This window comes from Polypterus senegalus, chromosome 3 (genome assembly GCF_016835505.1).
Source record: "Polypterus senegalus isolate Bchr_013 chromosome 3, ASM1683550v1, whole genome shotgun sequence".
In the NCBI taxonomy this organism is placed as follows: Eukaryota; Metazoa; Chordata; class Cladistia; order Polypteriformes; family Polypteridae; genus Polypterus; species Polypterus senegalus.
This window is the reverse complement of record NC_053156.1, coordinates 23,750,241-23,771,738: the sequence shown is the minus strand read 5'-3', so window position 1 is coordinate 23,771,738 and position 21,498 is coordinate 23,750,241. Positions and strand designations below refer to the sequence as shown.

The 21,498-nt window shown below is 43.1% G+C and overlaps 1 protein-coding gene across 1 annotated transcript in view; it reads right to left on the bottom strand.

Annotated features, from left to right (window-relative positions):
* The window catches only part of csrnp2 (cysteine-serine-rich nuclear protein 2), a 67,083-nt gene extending 50,240 nt beyond the window's left edge, over nt 1–16,843 (bottom strand). The window contains exon 1 of the mRNA XM_039746796.1: nt 16,074–16,843. The gene's annotated coding sequence lies outside the window, so the exon portion shown is untranslated. The remainder of the gene's footprint in view (nt 1–16,073) is intronic.
* Nucleotides 16,844–21,498: the final 4,655 nt, after the last annotated feature.

The window sequence follows — 21,498 nt, the reverse complement described above, 5'->3', positions numbered from 1 at the left end:
TCCTCAGTTTCATCTGTTGTGGCCAATCTGTATATGGAAGAAGTGGAAAAGAGGGTGCTATTATACTATCTTGGGACACCTCCGAGCCATTGGTTCAGGTATGTGGACGACACCTGGGTGAAAATCAAATCTCAGGAGGTACCACAATTCACTGACCACATCAACTCAATGGACAAACACATCCAATTCACCAGGGAGGAGATGAAACTTGACAGGCTAGCTTTCTTAGATTGTGAAATTTCCATCAGCAATGGGGGGCATTTGAAAGTTGATGTGTACCGTAAACCAACACATACGGATCAGTATTTAAGGTTTGACTCTCACCATCCGCTAAAGCACAAAATAGGTATCTTCCGGACTCTACAACACAGAGCAAACACCATACCCACAGACACAGCGGCCAGGGAAGCAGAAGAACATCATATCAAAAAGGCCCAGAGTAAATGTGGTTATCCCAGCTGGACTTTTGTCAAAGCAGGGAAGACACCTAAAGAATGCTCTAAGCAATCCAGGACAGAGGAAGGACAACAGCTGCCTAAGTGAAAACCTGTGGTGATCCCTTGTGTGTCAGGTGTATCGGAACAGCTGAGACACATTTTTTTCAAAACACCAGGTCTCGGTGGCTTTCAAACCACAAAACACGATACGGCAAAAATTGGTTCAGAGTAACATAGCTTATGCAGTTAAGTGCCAAGAGGATTGCTGTGAATCATACATCGGGGAAACCAAACAACCACTGGCGAAGCAGATGGCACAACACAGAAGAGCTACCTCGTCAGGCCAGGACTACGCAGTCTATTTACATCTTCAGGACAGTGGTCACTCTTTCAGTGACAAACATGTGCACATCCTGGACAGGGAGGAATGCTGGTTTGAGCGAGGAGTCAAAGAGGCCATTTACGTGAAAAAGGAACGACCATCTCTGGACCGAGGAGGGGGCCTAAAGGTACATCTTTCACCATCTTACAATGCGGTGATTGCAGCCATTCCCCAGCTCTCTGTGAATAGTGCTCATGGCCATTGATCAATGGACAATTTGCATATCATTGATCACATGGGTCATTGTTAGTGAACGGTGCTAGTTTGGTCATTAGGCCAAGGTACTGTTTATAAGGTTGGAGAAACATGCAGTCAACTGAGACTGAGGAAGTCATTTATGGCGCTTTTCCACTGCATAGTACGGCACAGCACGGTTCAGTACAGCTCAGTTCGGCTCGGTTTGCGTTTCGACTGCAGTTTAGTACCGCTTTAGAGTGGGCGGGATTATTCACGTGTCGTTATAGTTGCGCCGCCTCTACTGCCGTGACATCGTGGAACTTTTACAACAACACGCAGACAACGACAACACTTTAGCTCGACGACGTGCAAGGGTAAGCATCTAAAAAAAGCACATCACTAGCTAACTTTTATCACTGTTGCAAAGCATAAAATGAACTTAACTGCCAGTGTAACATTAAAATGCTGATTCTGTATATTACAGATCTTCCACATTTTGCAAAAAAGTCGCCGCAACAGACCATCTGTTTGGACATTTAACCGTGCTTCAGAGTGGTGGGATGTGATTGTTCCCAGTTTTACAAACACTCAGTGGCTGGAGAACTTTCGAATGTCTGAAGAAACATTCATCCACTTATGCAACAAACTGCGTCCAGCGATGGAGAGACGGGACACAAACTTCCGCGTGTTTGTACCTTTAAAGAAAAGAATAGCCAGTGACGCAGTAATGACGATTTTCTCCGGCCAATCAGTGACCAGCAGAGTTTACACGTCACGTTTTGGTAACGGTTTGGCGCACTTGGAACCTCGGCTGAGGTGGTACTAAAAAAAGGACCAGGTACCAGGTACTGTTCCCAGTGGAAAACCCCCCAAAAGTGAGCTGAACTGAACCGTGTCGTGCCGTACTATGCAGTGGAAAAGCGCATTAGATGAGTGGTGAAACATGTCGGGGGAAAAAAAAAAAAAACTATGTCCAGATGAACAGAACCAACTTTGTAGAATTTCCATACCTGGATTATTAGGCATGCATCGAGATGACACATTATAATGTTTCCAGGAAAATGTGTTATATTTTTAGTCGAGCCAAGTAGCTTTATTGTCATTCCATCCATTGAGCATATTGTATCATACAGTGGCATGAAATAACAGCATATTCACAAGCGGAAGACGGGTAAAGAACTATATTATACTATAACAGATAAATTAATAAATAAATATGAGTAATAGGTAAGTGATACATGTAGTAATAAATTTAAAAAGAAACCTAAACACTAATATTAAATAATCTAACAAAGGTAACAAATGTACAGCATACCAATCCGGATAAGTCACCTCCAACACATTTCGCCCCTGGTAATTTTCACACCAACCACCCCCCCAATTCACCATCACTATATTTTACCCCGGTATTTAAGTACACATCTATAATTGCAATTAAAAATTTTATAAACCTTACCCAACATCGAAAATAAAAAAAGTTCACTCAGGTCGTGCTCTTATACGACTCACAGATCAACGTGTTCCACTGTAAAATTGTTTGGATTCGTTTAATTAAAACAATAATGTATATATGTTTACAGAGCGTTTCATTTAAGTAATGCACTATTGCTAACTTTTTTTTATCATTTTGCTACAAAAATGTTTAAATTAAGAAAGTCGGTTTTGAACGCTGAGAACGATTATTCACTTTATTTTTTCTAGAAACTTCCAACACTCAAAAACGTCTGGGTGTGGGTATTAGAAGTTACTGGGGTGGGGAGAAATATCATGGAGGCAAAATGTAGTGGGGGGCGAAACATGCTGGGAGTGAGATGTGCCAGGGGTGAAAAGTGAGGAGCAAAATGTGGGGGGCGAAATGTCCGTAAACCTTAAGGGATCACTCGCAGCCCTCAAAGCTGTTACTAAATGGTGTGAAACTGCAATATATTCTCTAAAGAAAAAAGGGGATTTGCTTTGCCAAAACCATGGTGGACATCACTACTACTGTTCTGTGTGTGGCGACATGGTGGAAGTCCAATTCATTTTGTCTGTGTCGTTCCAATTCTTTCCTCACCTCAAGCATCTATCTTTACCTGAAAAGCCTCAGAACACATTTTGTTTTGGTCACACTCATGCAGATGAGAGGCAACTAAAGGGCTCAACTGAAGGTAATTCCACGCCAGATCAGGGGATGACAGGATGCACTCACCCTTTCTCTTTTCATCGACAGACCGACCACGGGAACTTTCGCCTGGATTTGAGGACGTCACTTCCAGTTCCAGCTCTGAGGGCATCACTTACGGTCCTGCCCCCAAGGACATCACTTCCAGTTTCTGTTCCCGATGATGTCACTTCCTCTGCCTGACTATAAAGCCGCCATGTTTCCCTGTCTGTCTGTTCATTTTGTGGACTGAGATATGTTAAGTCCAGTTATTATGAACCAAACCTTCATCTTTGGCAGCCATACTTCAAGTATACGGGCAGCAGCCCCCAAACCTTCTCCTGTGTTGTCTGAATCCTTTCACACTCTTAATATGTTAGAAGATCTCCATGCTGTGAGTGAGCGGGGTCCCCGTTATAAAAAAACTGGGAAAAGGGCCATAAGTCAGGGTCAGAAAAGGGTCAGTACCATGAAATCCACCGTACAGTGTCAAATCTAAAATGAGAAGCAAAAATCGATGTTAAAAACAAAACAAATCAAAGGTAACAGTCAAAACCAAAAAGAAACTAAGCAGACAGAATAACTAATCACAAAATCGAACATCCAAAAGGGTTTTTGGAATCCGTAAACTCAGACAGAGAAATGATCTCAAGAATGGGTGACCTTTGAAACCCAACACAACATTAACGTGGATTGTGACCTCTGAAGACGCACCCCCTAGCAACACAGGAGCTGCCCTAACGACGGGAAGACAAAATAGACGTGAGCGTACATAATCAGAATGGCAGCCGAAAACGATGCTAAATAATTAGTACCAATAAAAGTAAATCTGAAATCAAAGTCTAATGGAAGATTCAGAATCTGGGACTCAAACTCCCCCCTAAACAAGGGCTCAACATTAATTAATAATAATTAATGAACCCATTCATAACAATCTACTGTATTTTATTTTTTGTTCTAATGAAAATGTGTCGGTGTGCGAGCGCCTGCTGTGATAGACTAGCTCCTGATCCACAGCTGCTCCTTTCTTTGCTCCTTTGCTGCCAGGATGCACACCAGCATCCCGTGACCTTTAACTGGATACTGAGACAGATCTGTTATTGAAATGTTTTACATGTAGTGCTTTAAATTGCTATATTCTATTTACAAATTATTGTGCAATTCCTTTCATAATGGAACGCTCGAAACTCCACAAACATATCAGATATCAGATTGTTAATGGATGAACGTAATGTATATTTTAAACAAAATAAACTTATTTCTTAAAAGTATGAAATCAAAGCATATCTCTAAATCAGTTATGGACATTTTTCTACAAGAACGGTGTTTTGTGGGGCACAATGACTGACTATTGTTATCTTTCAGACGGGGCTCCACCCTGGCTTATGTTTAAATTCCTTTTCCTTATCTCTCTCTTATTCGTTTTTCAGTTTGGCTTATTTATTCTGATTACTTTTGTTAATATTATTCTGCTCATTGATCATTTAGTCAATATGTTTAATGTATTATTGTTTATTTTATGTTTAAGCAGTGACTCTGATGCTTAGGATCTGCACCGGTATCTGGAAGGCTCCCGTTTCGAATTAACGTTACTGCCAAAAAAGATCCTCCTCTGCTGGGCCCTTGACCCTTAACCTGCAATTGCCACTGGGGTGCTGTACAATGGCTGACCCCAAGGGGTATGCAAAAACAAACAAACTCCTAATATAAGAGATTGTATAGGGTGAAATATAGAAGAAAAAAGAATATTCATGTACCGTTTATTTAAACATCTTGATGTTCCTTGAGGGGCATGAGGCATGTTCAAGCAGTAAGGGTGGTCTGAGAGAAAGGTTGGTGGTTATTGCTGGTACTGAAAATACCAAAATGCTATTTCTGTACCATATTTAATTGGGGATTTTTCAGTATACCATCCCACAAGTGTGACAGGACAAGGTTACAAAACTGATCCTCACAAATGAAGAGAGCAAAATGGAAACTAGTTACAAGAGCCTATCAAAGCCATTAACTACTAGACAGAAATTCACAAGAGTCTTCAAGCATATTAAGGGAGTCAACAGTCCAGACAGAGGTGACCATTTTCTTCTGCCAGCCAGGAGCTACACAGGAAGAGTCTGGACTGAGATTTGTGTGTGGTATCACCAAACCTGAGTGGCCAAGGAGGAGCCTGGGATCTCACAAGTGTCTCCATATATATGGTGCAGACCCACTGACTAACCTGTAGGCAACCATCAAGGACTGAAACTTATTGTGTGCCACTACAGGAAGCCAATGAAGTGATCTAAAAAGAGGAGTGACATGTGCCCACCTCACACCAGACATGCCACTGCCTTTTGAATGCTCTGCAGTGGCTTGGTGACACATGCCAGCAGAGAACTGCAGTAGTCTACCTGTGACAAGATCAGAACCTGGACCAGGAGTTGTGCTGCAACAACAACAACAACACAGCCCATTTTCATACAAATGATGTAGCCCAAAGTGTTTTACAAGATGAAGAAAGAAAAATGTAGATATAAAAATAAAGAATAAAGTAGGGTTTGATGGCCAGGAGGTCAGAAAAAACAAAACAAAAAAAAAAAACTCCAGATGGACTGGAGAAAAAAAACAAAATCTGCAGGGGTTCCAAGACCACAAGCCTGCCAAGCCCACCCGAGTGGGCAATCTACCTAACATAAATGATCTCAATCAGTCGTCATGGTTTTCAGGCTTCACGTGAAAGAATTTGATGATGATGTCCCCAGTTCTTAAATCTTTACACTGGCTCCCAGTTAAATTTAGGGCAGATTTCAAAATCCTCCTTTTAACATATAAAGCATTAAACGGCCAAGGTCCGGCTTACTTGTCTGAACTTATCATGACTTACAAACCTGAGCGCACATTAAGATCTCAAGATGCCGGTCTGCTTAGGATTCCAAGGATTAATAAAATAACAGTGGGAGGTCGAGCTTTTAGTTACAGGGCCCCTAAACTGTGGAATGGTCTTCCTGCTTCCATAAGAGATGCCCCCTCGGTCTCAGCCTTTAAATCCCGGCTGAAGACTCACTACTTCAGTTTAGCATATCCTGACTAGAGCTGCTGATTAACTGTACATACTGCATCTCTGTTGTTAGTCATTAGCACTATAACATGGTGATAATTATATTTGAATACTAACCCTCACCTATTCTGTTTCTTTTCTCGGTACCCAAATGTGGCCATTGGTGCCACGGCCCACCTGCCAAGTTGTTTGCCTGCCAAAGGTAAAGTCATCCCTGATGGAGGATCACAGGAATCATGGGAAAGAGGGGTCCTTTCATCGGAGCAACGTTTCAGCCGTGGCATGGCCAAATGGGGAGGCAGCTAGATGGATGAGGTCTCCAGGACTCTAAAAATATCCAAACCTAATTATGTCATATCATCTACTGTTAAACCGTAATTCTAAAATTTTTATTATGCTGTCTTAAGGAATTGTTCTGTTGTGTATATTGTATTGTATTGACCCCCTACTTTTGACACCTACTGCACGCCCAACCTACCTGGAAAGGGGTCTCTCTTTGAACTGCCTTTCCCGAGGTTTCTTCCATTTTTCCCTACAAGGTTTTTATTGGGAGTTTTTCCTTGTCTTCTCAGAGAGTCAAGGCTGGGGGGCTGTCAAAAGGCAGGGCCTGTTAAAGCCCATTGCGGCACTTCCTGTGTGATTTTGGGCTATACAAAAATAAACTGTATTGTATTGTATTGTATGTCATGTGGACATCTGGCCTTCAATCGATCAATGGAACTGCATGGTGCCCTCATCAGGTGGTGGTGATGGTGCAGATCACCACCAAAGAAAAAAACAGAAAAAGAACAGCAGAGAAACTAGGGGTTAGTACGCAATCCTCACTCAGATACGGTCTGATGTTGCAGACGTTGAATAGCATGAATCTACAAGACTGGAGCAACATGGTCTGTGAAGGGCAGCCGGTCACTGATGACCACCTCAGGGCTACATACTGACTTGACAAATGTTAGCAATAATGAGCCAAACTGAACAAAGATAGGAGGCTGGCCAAGATGGCAAGGAGGTCCGTCTTTGCCAGGCCAAGTTGGAGATGATGCTCCATCGTGTGGATTGAAATATCAGTGAAATACAGCAATATGCCGATACTGTGGAGTCTTCTGGTAGGAACAACAGATAGAGCTGTGCATCATCCTCATATCAGTGGGCAGGATGAAGGAGCCCAGTGAGGTTGTGTTTAGAAAGAAGAGGAGAGGACCCAGCAACCAATCCATGGGGCACCCCTGACATCTCTCCGCACCAGGATCTGCACATGAGATAGTACTCTGACTACTTGTGGGTGGTCCCACTGATGCCAAAGTCAGACAGGGTGGCAAGAAGGTTCTGATAGCGGATGAAATAAAGAAACTGTTCACCTCATTTGTTCATCTCCCTAAACAATTTTGAACTTTGCTAGATCATTCAGTTGCTTTAAATGGAAGCACTGCAGCTGTGAGTATCGAGGTAATGGATTTACATTCCACGTTTTCACTAAATGCTCTAAACCAGGGGTGTCCAACTCTGGTCCTGGTGGGCCGCAGTGGCTGCAGGTTTTCATTCTAACCCTTTTCACTGCTAATTAACTCCTTTTCCCTTTCATTTTACTAGCCGTGTTTTTAAGGATTCAGTCCTCTGAATTGATTTGTTTCTTCATTGAACGGCAGCCAAACAGAAATGAGATGTGAAACGAGCCGACAGATGACCAGCTAAACTGGAACATCAAACTCCAACCAATTTCACTCCAACCAGTTTCGTAATGAGAGGCCAATTCTTGCTGTTAATTGAAGCCATTATTGAATATCAGGACTTGTTGATTTCCTGTTTTTCTAAGACCACCGTCAAGATGTTTTGGTGACCTGAGCAGACCAACCTGACCAAGACCTTCACCTCTCTTTATTTTCAGGTTTGCTGGTCCATGTTTTGTTTCTCATTATTGTTTGGCTGCTCATTAAGGAAAAAGAAACAACTAAGGGGGTCTGAGTCACATCAATTAAAATGAAGGCCAAACGAGTTAATCAGCAGCAAAAATGGCTCATTGATTAAGAAGATGGTTAAAATGAAAACTTGCAGTCACTGCGGCCCACAAGGACCAGAGTTGGACACCCCTGCTCTGAACGTTCTCAAATAATGGAGCAGAGGGCTGCGATTCAGTGTTTCAGTGAAGCTGTGTTTTTGCACACACGGCGGTTTCTTTTAGATGAATTTCTTCAATTATTTCTCTAGTTGCTGCATTGTCACCTCTGGTCTTCACCATGAAAAATGACCACACGCTTGGTTTGCTTCTCTGGATTATAATTAATATGACATCCGTATCACTTTAGCATTTTCAAAATCATTTTGGCCGTTCTCAATATCTGGACTTAAGGCTCATTGCACCCTCAAAATTATTGGAGTGCTCAGAAACAGCGTAAAAAGGCCTTGATAATCCAGAGGCACTCCTCAGAATGACTCACCATTCATGGATTTGGCCCGACTCACTCCATCCTTAGCCTGCAGAGATCATAGACCCCTCGTTGTCTGGTCATTTAGGGGCCTTGTCTGACTTTAAAGAGCTCTTCAGCAGAGTGGTTTGCAAATGGCCGCTTTCAAAGCTCCTCTTAGTCATTCTAACAAAACATTAAAATGAACCGCTGGACTGCTGCAGGCCTCTCATATTTACTTTAAACGCAGTCACTTACCGGACGTGTGCTTATCAACTCACCAGCAAAAGACGTCAAGAACCTGAAGGACAAAGAGATCGCCGTCCACATGGTGGGCCGAGTGTGACCGCTCTGCATCTCTCGCAGGCCAATAAGGAAATGCTCGCTGATGTGCAGCCATGTGAAGGTCCCGACGTTCACTTGTAACACACACACACACACACACACACGACCATTAGTATGCACAATAATAAAAACTGCATATGTGACAAAGTCTGCTGCCATCATTTTTTATGATACAAATCGTTCACTTGAACGTTTGAGGCAAATGACTGCTAGCAATGAGGTGAAAACATACAAAAGGAATAAATACAACCATAAGTTTATGACGCACACTGGTTAAGCCGGGCACCAAGGAAAGGGGCGTCCAATCAGACTGCGTCCCCTTCAGTTTAGAATTTTTAAACACATTTCACTTTTTCACCTCTGCCCTCAAAGTCAGTGATCTGATAACAACACAAAGCCTTCATCATCACACACAACATAAGCACTCGGCCCTCCAGTTGTCACCGACTTCAACTCCACCCCGCATTTTAGGCTACAAGTGGGAATAAAAACAGCAGCATGTGTGGTCAAGTCCCACCATTCACGTATCGATTATGGGATGAAGCGCAGAACAGGGGATTTGAATTTGATTTGGAGTTTGTGTTGTGTTGTGGGTTTACTACCTGAATTGAGCGTCAACATACAAGGCTGTGGATCTCCATTATATGGTGCCTTGATCTTCCAAAGTCCAGCAGCTCTCTTCATTCCATATACAGCGTGTTGAGCTTACAAATAATTTTTACTGTTAGGACTTTTTTTTTTTTTTTTATTTGGCTGATGCCTTTATCTAAGGATACCTAAAACATTTGAGAGATACAACTGGATCCATTTCTATTGTTTGTCCAATTGAAGCACAGGCAGGTGAAGTGATCTGCTCGTGGTCACACAGCGTCAGCAGGGGCATCTGAACCCACAGCCTCGGGGTGTGAAGTCCAACATCCAAACAACTACGTCACACAGCCTGACGGATTACAGTGGCGGAAAATATTCCACATATAGCAAGCAGCATGAACTTATTATTATTGTGAATATTCCATATACAGCACTGTGAGCTTATTATTATTGTGAATATTCCATATACAGCACCATGAGCTTATTATTTATAATTATAAATATTCCATATAGAGAGCCAAGAGCTTATTATTATTGTGAATATTCCATATACAGCACTATGAGCTTATTATTTATAATTATAAATATTTCATATACAGCACTGTGAACTTATTATTATTGTGAATATTCCAAATACAGCACCATGAGCTTATTATTTATAATTATAAATATTCCATATAGAGAGCCATGAGCTCATTATTATTGTGAATATTCCATATACAGCACTGTGAGCTTATTATTTATAATTGTAAATATTTCATATACAGCACTGTGAGCTCATTATTATTGTGAATATTCCATATACAGCACCATGACTTAATTATAATTGTGAATATTCCATATAGAGAGCTATGAGCTTATCATTATTGTGAATATTCCATATACAGCACTACGAGTTAATTATAATTGTAGATATTCCATATACTGTACGACACCTTGAGCTGATTATTATTGTGTATATCCCAAATAGAGCACCTTCATCTTACTATAGCTGTGGATATTCCATATACAACACCTTAAGCTTATTATAATTGTGAATATTCCATATACAGCGCCATGCACTTCCTAATTTAAATAGCTGTGGATTTTCCATTTACAGTACAATACCTTGAGCTTCCCAGATACAATAGCTGTGGCAATTCTATGTGTAGCATTTTTTTTTTTGCTTTAGCATTTCATGGTCTCTTGACTTTTTAAGGAAGACGAATGTGACAGGACGTCAAAGATACAACTGGATGACATTTTGTCTGAGCAGGGGTTACTAATAGCATAATGAAATATAAACTAAATAAAGGCTCAGACTGACTTTCTAATGCCAGATTTTCATAGGGGGTATCCATGGGTACGTCAGTCTTTAGCTGGACCTTCACTGGGGTCGTTGCAATGGCTCCTTTTCAACTGACACATCTCACAACTTCATATAATAATAATAATAATAATAATTCTTTGCATTTATATAGCACTTTTCTCACTACTCAAAGCGCTAAGCGATTGCAGGTTAAGGGCCTTGCTCAAGGGCCCAACAGAGCAGAGTCCCTATTGGCATTTATGGGATTTGAACTGGCAACCTTCCGATTGCCAGTGCAGATCCCAGCCGTGCCCCCTACAGGTTTTACCCCTCAGCGGTGACCCTGATGCTGGCTCCTTTAGAAAGACGCTAAACCTACAAAATACTAAAATGTTTTATATGCGTTTATGGCCACATTGATATTCTGAGCATGTTAACATATAGGAGGATGTGTATCTATTTGATTAATAATATACATATAAAATGACACAAAAATCTGAGGGATGGCAGACATTGAAGAGGCAGCAAAGGAAAATAAAGAAGAAGTGGACAAGCTTCAGAAATGAGAAAACATTTGGAGTTTAATTTAGAAATGTGCAAAGTGCTACACGTGGGCCAAAGCAACGTCAATTATAAATACAAGATGGGAGACACTGAGCTACAGGAAGAGATCTCTAAAAAGGATTAATGGGGTAATGTTGATACAACGCTTTCATCACCAATGTGCAGAACTGATTAAAAAGGCTTACAAAATGTTAGGTTATATCATAAAAAGTATTGAATATAAATCAAGGGCTGTTAGACTGTGTCACACGCTACTGAGACCATGTCTGGAGTGTTGTGTGTATAGTTCTGGTACAAGAAAGACAAAGCAGGACTTGAAGTCATGCACAGGAGAGCAGCCAGGTGCATCATGGGACTTAGGGACATGTGCTACTGTGACAGACTCAAAGAATGAAACCTCTCGAACAGAGGAGACTGCGTTGGAACCTAATCCAGGAATTTCAAATCCTCCAAGGCATCGATAAAGGAGATTCAGGAAAACATTCTTTCAGCTTAATCAAGAATCACCGCCCCAAATGGACATCAATGGAAATTAAGGGCAAGTGCATTTAAAACTGAAGCCAGGAAGCACAGAGCTGTGGGAGTCTGAAACAAACTACCAAGTCACGGAGCTGAAACCGAAACCTTTAATAAGTATCTGGATGAGATATCGGGACAGCTTAGCTAAACAAATAAAAGCTCTGATTTTGTCTTTAGTCGGAGGCTCTGGCTTTGTGTGCATGAGACCGGACAGCCAATAAACGTTCATCCTGAAGTACAACCCAAAGATTGCAGTGACACAGAAACAAGGAACACAAGTGTTTTGGACTTCAAGCCGATCAGTCCGATACCTCATGTTTTCTTTGTCACGACAGAATAGAAAGTCGGCCGAGACTGCGACCAAACTTCATCGTACCTGTTAACCCTTCATACAGCACCGGCTCTGTCCGGCAGCACAAAAAGGGGCACTGGATGGTCAGCCATTTTGACATGCCCAACGATTTTCAGTCGGCCTGGGAGCGAGTTCATCAACTGCTGATTCTGTCGTGATATGTTAAACACAAGTCTTCAGACATACGAGGCTCTCTTCTGTTTCTGAGGTCCAAAACACCTGCATTAACGTATTCCTTCATTATATGCATTGTACTTCCAGATGAGCTCTTGTTGGCTGTCACCTGTTATGCACACAGAGCCGCCCCTAAAACTGAAGACAAAATCAAACCTGTTTGGTGTTGTCAAGGTGAGTCCCAGCCTATCAGATTGTTTTTTATGTCCCATGTACTGAATAGAAAGAAAGAAAAAATGGCGGAAATTGAAGCTGAACTCATCGTACCTGCTAACCCTTCGTACAACACCGGCTCCGTCGGACAACAAGCCGTTTGCTATCAGAAAAGAGATGAGCACATCCGTGCTGAAAAGACAGCAATCGTTTAATAAAATCTGACGTGCCCATCAATCTTTTGTTGTGTAAATTGACATTATTACTATTATTATTATTATTGCCATGTCATTTGGCGGATGCCTTTATCCAAAGTGATTTTTGGATAATATTTAAGATACAGTTGGTTCGATTTCTTTTGGTTTTGCTTTCCAGTTGGCGCACAGGCTGGTGAAGTGACTCACTCATGCGTCCCTTCACACGCTTTCGTATTATTCGGACCCCCGAGTTGTGAGATTTCACCTTCCCACTTCAGTGCGTTGATGTGGGATTTCATCCGGACCATTCGGAGAAACACAAGGTTGCTGTTGATTTGTTACTGGGTCGTAATACTTAATGGCAATTTTTCGTGGTCACAAGGAGCAAAATAAACGTACTAAACGTGTTTCACTTCATTCCGAATGCAATTTGACCAAAAAAAAATGGCACATCGGCCTGGCATCGGTACGTGTTTTATTTTAAACAACTGAGTAAGGTGAAAGGCCAGTGTTGCGTCACAACTCGGGGCATCTTTGATTTGTTCAAATTCTCCGACTCGTATTCCTAAGTTGGTAGAGCACCACGTGGAATTTCGGACTTGAGAGCACATTAGGACAGCATCAGAGCCACATGGTGTCAGTAGTAGGATTGGAACCTACAACCTCAAGGTTTGAATTTTAAAGCTTTCGGACAGATGATCCGCTGTGGCAACCCCTAACGGGAGCAGTCGAAAGAAGAAGAATCACTACGTTACACTACCATTAGTCCGGTGAAGAGATCAGCAATGGTAGTCAGCCAGTGTGACGCACCCTTCGACGAGGAGTCGTGTAACGTGACATCGGCTTTGAAGGTGGTCCTTAAGAAAGTCACCCACATTGTTTTGAAAAACAGCGTTTCCCAGCCTTTGTGGTGACACGACCCAGTTTTTTTATTTTTTTTGCTAACAGGCCAGTGTGTTTGCGACCCACTGGGGTCCATGAATTTAGTGCGATCATCTAAGCACAGGGAGTGAGGTGGTCTCCTTCCTCACTGTGAGCTGAGCGCAATTATCAAAGTGGGTGGTTGTGTGACCGCCAGAGCGCTGGAGGGGATGAATCGAGCATGATCACCGATGCTTCTCCTCCTTGGAGGATCGAGTGCGATCGCCGGAGCGATGAGGGAGGTGGAGTGTTGGGATGAGAGTGTAAAACCGCAGATCATTCTGAACGTGGGTGGAGTTATCAGTACATACGGGCTGGAGAGTTCAGTATATACAGTACTAGGCAGTTGTTGGGTCAATTTGGTTGCTTGCTATGTTCTCTGTCAAGTTGAAAGAAACACCTTGTAAGCTGTTAAAAAAAAAGTGACATTTTTGAAGGATTCAAGCCTTGTGTGTCGTTCCCTGCTGTAAACTATAGGATAGGGGAACTCGGGGATAGGGTTTTACCTCGGAGTACGATGCTCTGGCTGGATACGCTGAAGGAGAAGCTCCCCTACATCATCCAGACCACAGTCCCTGAAACAGGCAGCAAGGGTAACAGGGTTTCATACTATGTGTGTGTGCCTATTTTATGAAGACCACCTGCTTGTTAGGCCAAACAGCCAATCAGGTGGCTGCACCTCACTCTATATAGCAGGCAGACGCCTTCACGAAGTTATAAGAGCAACCAAGACTCAAGTAGGGTGACTCGACATTCCCTTCAACTCGTGTAATGCGACATCGACTTTACTGACTCAATATAAGGACTGCTTGTAGATGTCTCCAAAGGAAAGGATGGACAAATACACCGTGATAGACATTCTGACCTAGCGGCTGGAGTGGCCTTCACGAAGTTTACTTGTGGTCTGACCAGCTATGACAGCAGCCAAGACTCAAGTCGGCTGACCCGACATTCCCTTCGACTTCAACTTTACTGACTCAATATAAGGACTGCTCGTAGATGTCTTCAAAGGAAAGGATGGACAGATACACCGTGATAGACATTCTGACCTAGCGGCTGGAGTGGCCTTCACGAAGTTTACTTGTGGTCTGACCAGCTATGACAGCAGCCAAGACTCAAGTCGGCTGACCCAGCATTCCCTTTGACTTCAACTCGTGTAAAGCGACATCGACTTTACTGACTCAATATAAGGACTGCTCATAGACGTCTCCAAAGAAAAGGATGGACAGATAAACCGTGATGGACATTCTGACCTAGCGGCTGGAGTGGCCTTCACGAAGTTTACTTGTGGTCTGACCAGCTATGACAGCAGCCAAGACTCAAGTCGGCTGACCCGACATTCCCTTCGACTTCAACTTTACTGACTCAACATACGGACTGACATCGTAGACGTCTCCAAAGGAAAGGATGGACAGATAAACCATGATGAACATTCTGACCTAGTGGCTGGAGCAGCAAGCTTCAAACCCTAACCTTTGACCTGTCCATGCTCAGCCATTTGGGGTAAAGCTTATATGAAAGACGCTATATATGAGATTTGATTGGCATGTTCTTTGAGGAGTCGCTCAGTGTGACCCAACACAGATTCTAGAATGTGATTTTTTTTTAATGTAATCACATAATTGTAAAACACAATATTTCACATCTACAGACTGTCCAGAGATTTTTTTTTCTAATCGGCAAGACATTTTTGAGATTGCAGATTAAAGAAAATACTAATAAAACGTAAGAAAACAGATAACCAGACATGTTATAGTGTTCGGTCGGTGGTATTTAGCTGCGCAGACACTCCAAAGATCTGCCGGCCTACATTCCCCTTCTGTCTCATGTGAGATCTAATTTAGGATTTAACAAACAGCTTTAAGCAAAATGAAATTATTAAGCGAACGTGCAAACGGAAAACGAGTTACTGATTCATTGTTAGCAAAGCCCAACCATTCAGGTGGGCTACCCCGTTCATCCTTTGTGGAGAGACTTTGACACGATGACCTCTCCATTCTACACACGAAATGAATTTTTGTATTCTCGATTTGCAAGCAACATATTAGCTTTCTAAATGAATATGCATTTTTTATCGCTGTCCTCGAAGTGCTGTTAATGCCTCCTTAGCAGCCGCCTGGAGAACTTTTTTTCCCCTCACTTCCCCACACACACGCAGACAGATCCAAGGGACAGACGGTGCAGGATCTCGCGGTCACGCACCGCACAGGCTTTCGCGATCTTCACCCAGTGGGGAATTTTTGGGGGTCACGCCGTAAAGAGGAGAAGAACGGGGGTGTCTTCTCCTATAAATAATTCTCCGCGAGTGCCCCTCATTCCTGTGGCCACTCAGCGGGCGGTGCAGCCGATCGGCCCTCCGGCGCTCAACCCCCCCTCGATCGTAACGATTGTACTTACTGGTTTCGGTTGTCTGTAGAGTGGCTGTCCCTGGAAGTCTTCTCTCCCGGTTCGTTTTGGTGATTTGTGTTCCCGATTGGAGAACGAAGTATTTCCCCAAGAGAAAAAAAAAGAAAAGAAAAAGCAAGAAAAAATAGGACAAAAAATAAATATGCGTTGAAGTCGTGTCGCTAGCTACGAAAGGCTTGACTTTCAACAAAAAGGGGAAAAAAATCACAGCAAATATTCGAACGATCGCCCAATAAAATATATATTTATTTATAGATATATAATTATGTAAATGTTTCAACGTGAGACAAAAACAGATTACATTTCTCTAAGAAACGGAGCCGTTGTTGTATGCTTGTTTATTAGGACAAGTAATGCTAATGCGCCGATTAACCGGGGGCAGACAGGAGAGAGCCGCTGGGGGGAATTTTTTAGTGGAATTCCTTACTTGATGATTTATAAAAGTGGGGCGGCTCCGCAATGCATTATGTATAAGCTTATTTTTGTAATTTTTATATTTTGTAGATTTTTCTTTCTCCCCGAAGCCTTTGATGTTTCAGTTAAAAAAAAATGGGCGATCCGCTTCGTTGCTGACTGTTGCCGGGGTGTTGGATTTGGTTTCCTTTTTTTCCTTTTCTTTGTATGGACGTTTCAATGCTTCCCCGGTGCAAGTCAGCTTCTGTAGCACAAAAAATTCCCCTCCCGACCTGAAAAGGCAAAGCGGGTCGAAGCCCGACTCCCTCCAGCTGCCCCGATTTGTTACAATGTAACAATAGGGCTTGGAATGCTCGGAGCGGGGTAGTTATAGCCAGCCTGACGTCACCGGAAATGGGAGCGAACCGGCAGTCCGGGGCTTCCTGGGAATTGCAGTATTGCGAAAGGGTGGCGATAAAAAAAAAGCACATAGGCCCGCAGCGCGGCTTGCGGAAAAAAAAACCTTCGATTCATGTCTTGCATGCTATAATGGAAATAAATGGACATTTATACAATTTTAACATGAGCTCCGTGCATGCCGTGGGTAAATGAAATGAACAGATTGGCCTCATTGTCTCTATACACGTGGACGGCGCTATCCATTGTTTTTTCATTCCGGAGTCGGAACTCGTTTTTTAGCAGAACTGGACCGTACGGCGCCCGACATTACTGACAAAGCAAAGAAGGGCTGCGATCGGAGAATCGGAATTATTCGTGCTGTTATTACAGAAAATGTAATGTGCGACGGAATAGACGTCTTATGTGCCCCTGCAATGTTTTAATATGCATAATAAAATACACGCACAAAATGTGTCAGTTATTCGTGCATTTTTAAGATTCCATTTGCTTTTCAAATATTGCAGCCTGTAAATAATAACATTACTTATATGCTGTCTATCAAAGCGGCAAAGCAGTGATAAGATGGGAAACACGAAGAGTGACAAATTGTGTCATGGCACTTCACTGGGTGGTGTGGTTCCTCATTGCTTGACAAAAAACCTTTTCATTCTGCGAGGGCTTCTCCACACATGAAGCTGGACTTTAAGGCTTTGAAAAGGTCCCAATCTGTGGACAAAACAGACATCTTTAATGTCTAAGAGGATACAGCAAATCAAGAAATCCTCACCTCAGCCTGCATGATGATTGTATGCAGTGAGAGTCCTGTTCAAATCAGGAAGCCATTGGGAATTCTCAAATCTGTCATCATCTATTCATGGCTACAGAGTCCTCCATAATGTCTGAGACAAAAGACCCAATTTTCCTTGACTGACCCCTCTACAACTCGGACATCATGATTAAAGTGCACGTGGCAGACTTTCCTTTGAGGGGATTTGCAGACATTTCAGTCACAGACAGCTTGTAGAAATGACAACACTTTTTCTACACGGTCCCCCCATTTCAGGGCACCATAATGTTTGGACACAGCAATGGCAGGTCTTTTAAAGCCGATGTCATATTTAGTTCTTTGTCACGTGTCCCTCACATGCAGTGACCGCTTGAAGTCTGCAATTCAGAGACGTCACCAGGTGCTGAGGGTCTTCTCTGGTGTTGCTTTACTAAGCCTCTAATGCCGCCATCTTGAGCTGCTGTTTGTTTTGGGGGGCTTGTCCCCCTTAACTTTTCTCTTCGGCATATGGAACACCTGCTTCTTTGGATTTAAATCAGGTGACTATTTTGGCCATTCAAGATTTTCCATTTTTTAACTTTGATAATCTCCTGTGTGTCCTCAGCAGTGTGTTTGGTCTCCTTATCTTTTTGGAGGATGAAGTGTCGTCCACTGAGTTTGGAGGCCTTTACTGAACTTGAGCAGATGAGATATTTGTGAACCCGTCAAAATTCTTTGTGCTACTGCTGTCAGCAGTCCCATCATCAACGAAGAGAAGTGTGCCAGGACCTGTAGCGGCCATACATGCCCAAGCCATAACACCCCCAACACAGCCATGTTTAACAGATGAGGTGGTCTGCTTTGGCTCTCAGGTTCCTCTTGGTCTCCACACTCATCACTCTGATCAGGTTCATCTTTGTCTTGTTTGTCCACAAGACCTTTTCCCAGAATTCTGCAGGCTCTTTAAGTCCTTGTGACGTTGTGTGTTTGTGGTGTTCATCTTGCTGTGTGTCCTCCTCTGTGTTTCTGCTCATGAAGTCTTCTGCTGATAGTCGTCTGTGACAAACACACATCGGCCGCCTGAAGACTGTGTATGATCTGTCAGACAGGCGTGGAGGGGCTTATTCTTTTACCAAAGTGAGGATTCTTCTGTCATCAGCAGTGGTGGTCTTCTTTGGCCTAACAGTCCCCTTGTTATTACTCAGCCCACCAGTGTGTCCTTTCTTCTTCATGATATTCCAGACAGTTTGTTCATCCTCAGGTTTTATTGATGTCTCTGATGGTTTTATTCTCATTTTTTCAGCCTCATGATGGCTTCTTTCACTTTCATTGGCACAGCTCTGGTCCTCATGTTGAACAATGGCAGCTACAAACTCCAAAGGGTAGAAGCAGGTCGAGGTGTTTGATGAAGCCATGGAACCCACCTGAGTGATCACAAACACCTGTGACACCAATTGGGCCAAACATTATGGTGCCTTGACCATGCAGAAAAGGTGCTGTCATTTCTACAAGCTCTAATTACAATGTCTACAGATCACATTCAGTGAAATTCTGCAGTGTGCACTTCAATCACGCTGTCTGAATGGTCAGTCAGTCAGTCACTCATTATCCAACCCGCTATATCCTAACACAGGATCACAAGGGTCTGCTGGAGCCAATCCCAGCCAGCACAGGGTGCAAGGCAGGAAACAAACCCCGGGCAGAACACCAGCCCACTGCAGGGCACACACATACATACCCACGCACGGTTTGATTTGTAATTGTAAACTGCGGAGCACTGCGGGAATTCAAGAAACAAATGCGTCTTTGTCCCAAACATTATGGAGAGCACTGCTATGTGTGAAACCTTTTTAGGCATTTTAATACATCCATCCATCCATTTTCTAACCCGCTGAATCCGAATACAGGGTCACGGGGGTCTGCTGGAGCCAATCCCAGCCAACACAGGGCACAAGGCAGGAACCAATCCTGGGCAGGGTGCCAGCCCACCGCAGGACACACACAAACACACCCACACACCAAGCACACACTAGGGCCAATTTAGAACCGCCAATCCACCTAACCTGCATGTCTTTGGATTGTGGGAGGAAACCCACGCAGACACGGGGAGAACATGCAAACTCCACGCAGGGAGGACCCGGGAAGCGAACCCTGTCTCCTAACTGCGAGGCCCATGCCGCCCATTTTAATACATAGAAGGATATTTCTGGAACATTCATGCCGATGGTTCTTTTGGGCCTCAGAAATGGCGTCCTTATGGCATTGGCTTGGGTACCTTCAAGTTTAATAATGTAAGCACTCCCAAAATCCTGTTACGCCCTGTCACTCGGCTTCTCTTTCAGGACGGGAGGTGACGCTGCTGAAATTCTAATGAAAACATCCTTTTCCTACAAAACAGTAAAAAAAAAAAAAACACGTCTGAAGCTAACATCTGTTTAATTTAAACGGGGATTCTTAGAGCAGGCAGTACAGTGTAGTGGTTAACGTTTTGGACTTAGGGTGGGGATTCCAATTCTGCCACTGTGTGACCCTGAGCAAGTCACGTCACCTGCCTGTGCCCAAACGAAAACAAAAAAACAAACTGAGGATAAGTAATAATGTCTTAAATGTGCTCAGTCGCCATGAATAAGAGAGGCGGACAAGTAATAAATACAGCACAGTTCAGTCAGGGCCCTTCACTTTCTGCACAATTTATCGTGTTGCAGGTTTCATTTGAAATGAATGCATTTGCTATTTCTGCCCATCAAGAACCCATCATGACAAAGTGAAGACATGTTTACAGAAAGGTTGGCAAATTTATTAAAAATCCAAACCTGAAATCTCTCCTTCCTAGAAGTATTTGGACCCCTGGCTGTGGCCCTCCAAACTGAGCTCAGGTGCCGCACTAACAGAGCTAAAGAGGTCCTCTGCCTGATGATTGGCTGTTGTTTTTACCCCATTTTTGCTTTGTGTCTCCACCCCCCCTCCACCTTAACCTATCATCTGTGGGTTGGGGAGACATTTGATTCGTCAAAAAATTTGATCTCCGGCCCCTGATACCCAAAAAGACTGCTATCTCGGTGATGGGTGTGTGTCTGTCCGAGTGTGTCGTAGTGTGTTGAGGACGGTTCAGAGCTAAAACGGCTGGATGGTAAAATGCCGAACTCGAAACTTAAGCGTGTTACGAGATGACGATGTGCTGATTAGTTTTTGAGCCAAATCGTGCAAAAGGAAGAGGTGCTCTAAAGGACCCCTCAAATACCGTCATTCTGCAATGAATTATGAAATGTTCTCATCAATTGCTCTTGCAATGACCTCTTTTATGATCGGAAAGATCAGAGCGGTGAATAATTATTGAAATGTTAGAGAAGAGTTCAGGTAACTTGGTTCCAAGGGTACTGACGCTCACGTCCGAATTTTTAATGTATACAAATTGACTAAAATGAAAGGCCGGTGTTGCATAACAGCTCTGAACTCGGGTAGCTTCTTTCCTCAGGGTTGTCAGACTTATAGTTCTGAGTTTGTAGGGTGTTCACGTGGAATTTTCAACTCGGAGATTCATGTTTACCGTCTGTCTGATGGCACGTGAACGCGGCATAATTAAAATCTCTCCTCCACAGTCTGCAGATAAATACACTCTACTGCCAAAAGTGTTGGGACGCCTGCCGTCAACACACACATGAACTTTAATGCCATCTCATTCTTAATACGTAGGCTTTAATATGGAGTTGGCCCACCCTTTGCAGCTCTAACAGCTTCAGCACTTCTGGGAAGGCTTTCCACAAAGTGTAGGAGTGAGTGTGTTTATGGGAATTTATGACCAGGAGAGCATTGGTAAGGTCAGACACTGATGTTGGACGAGAAGGCCTGGCTTGCTCA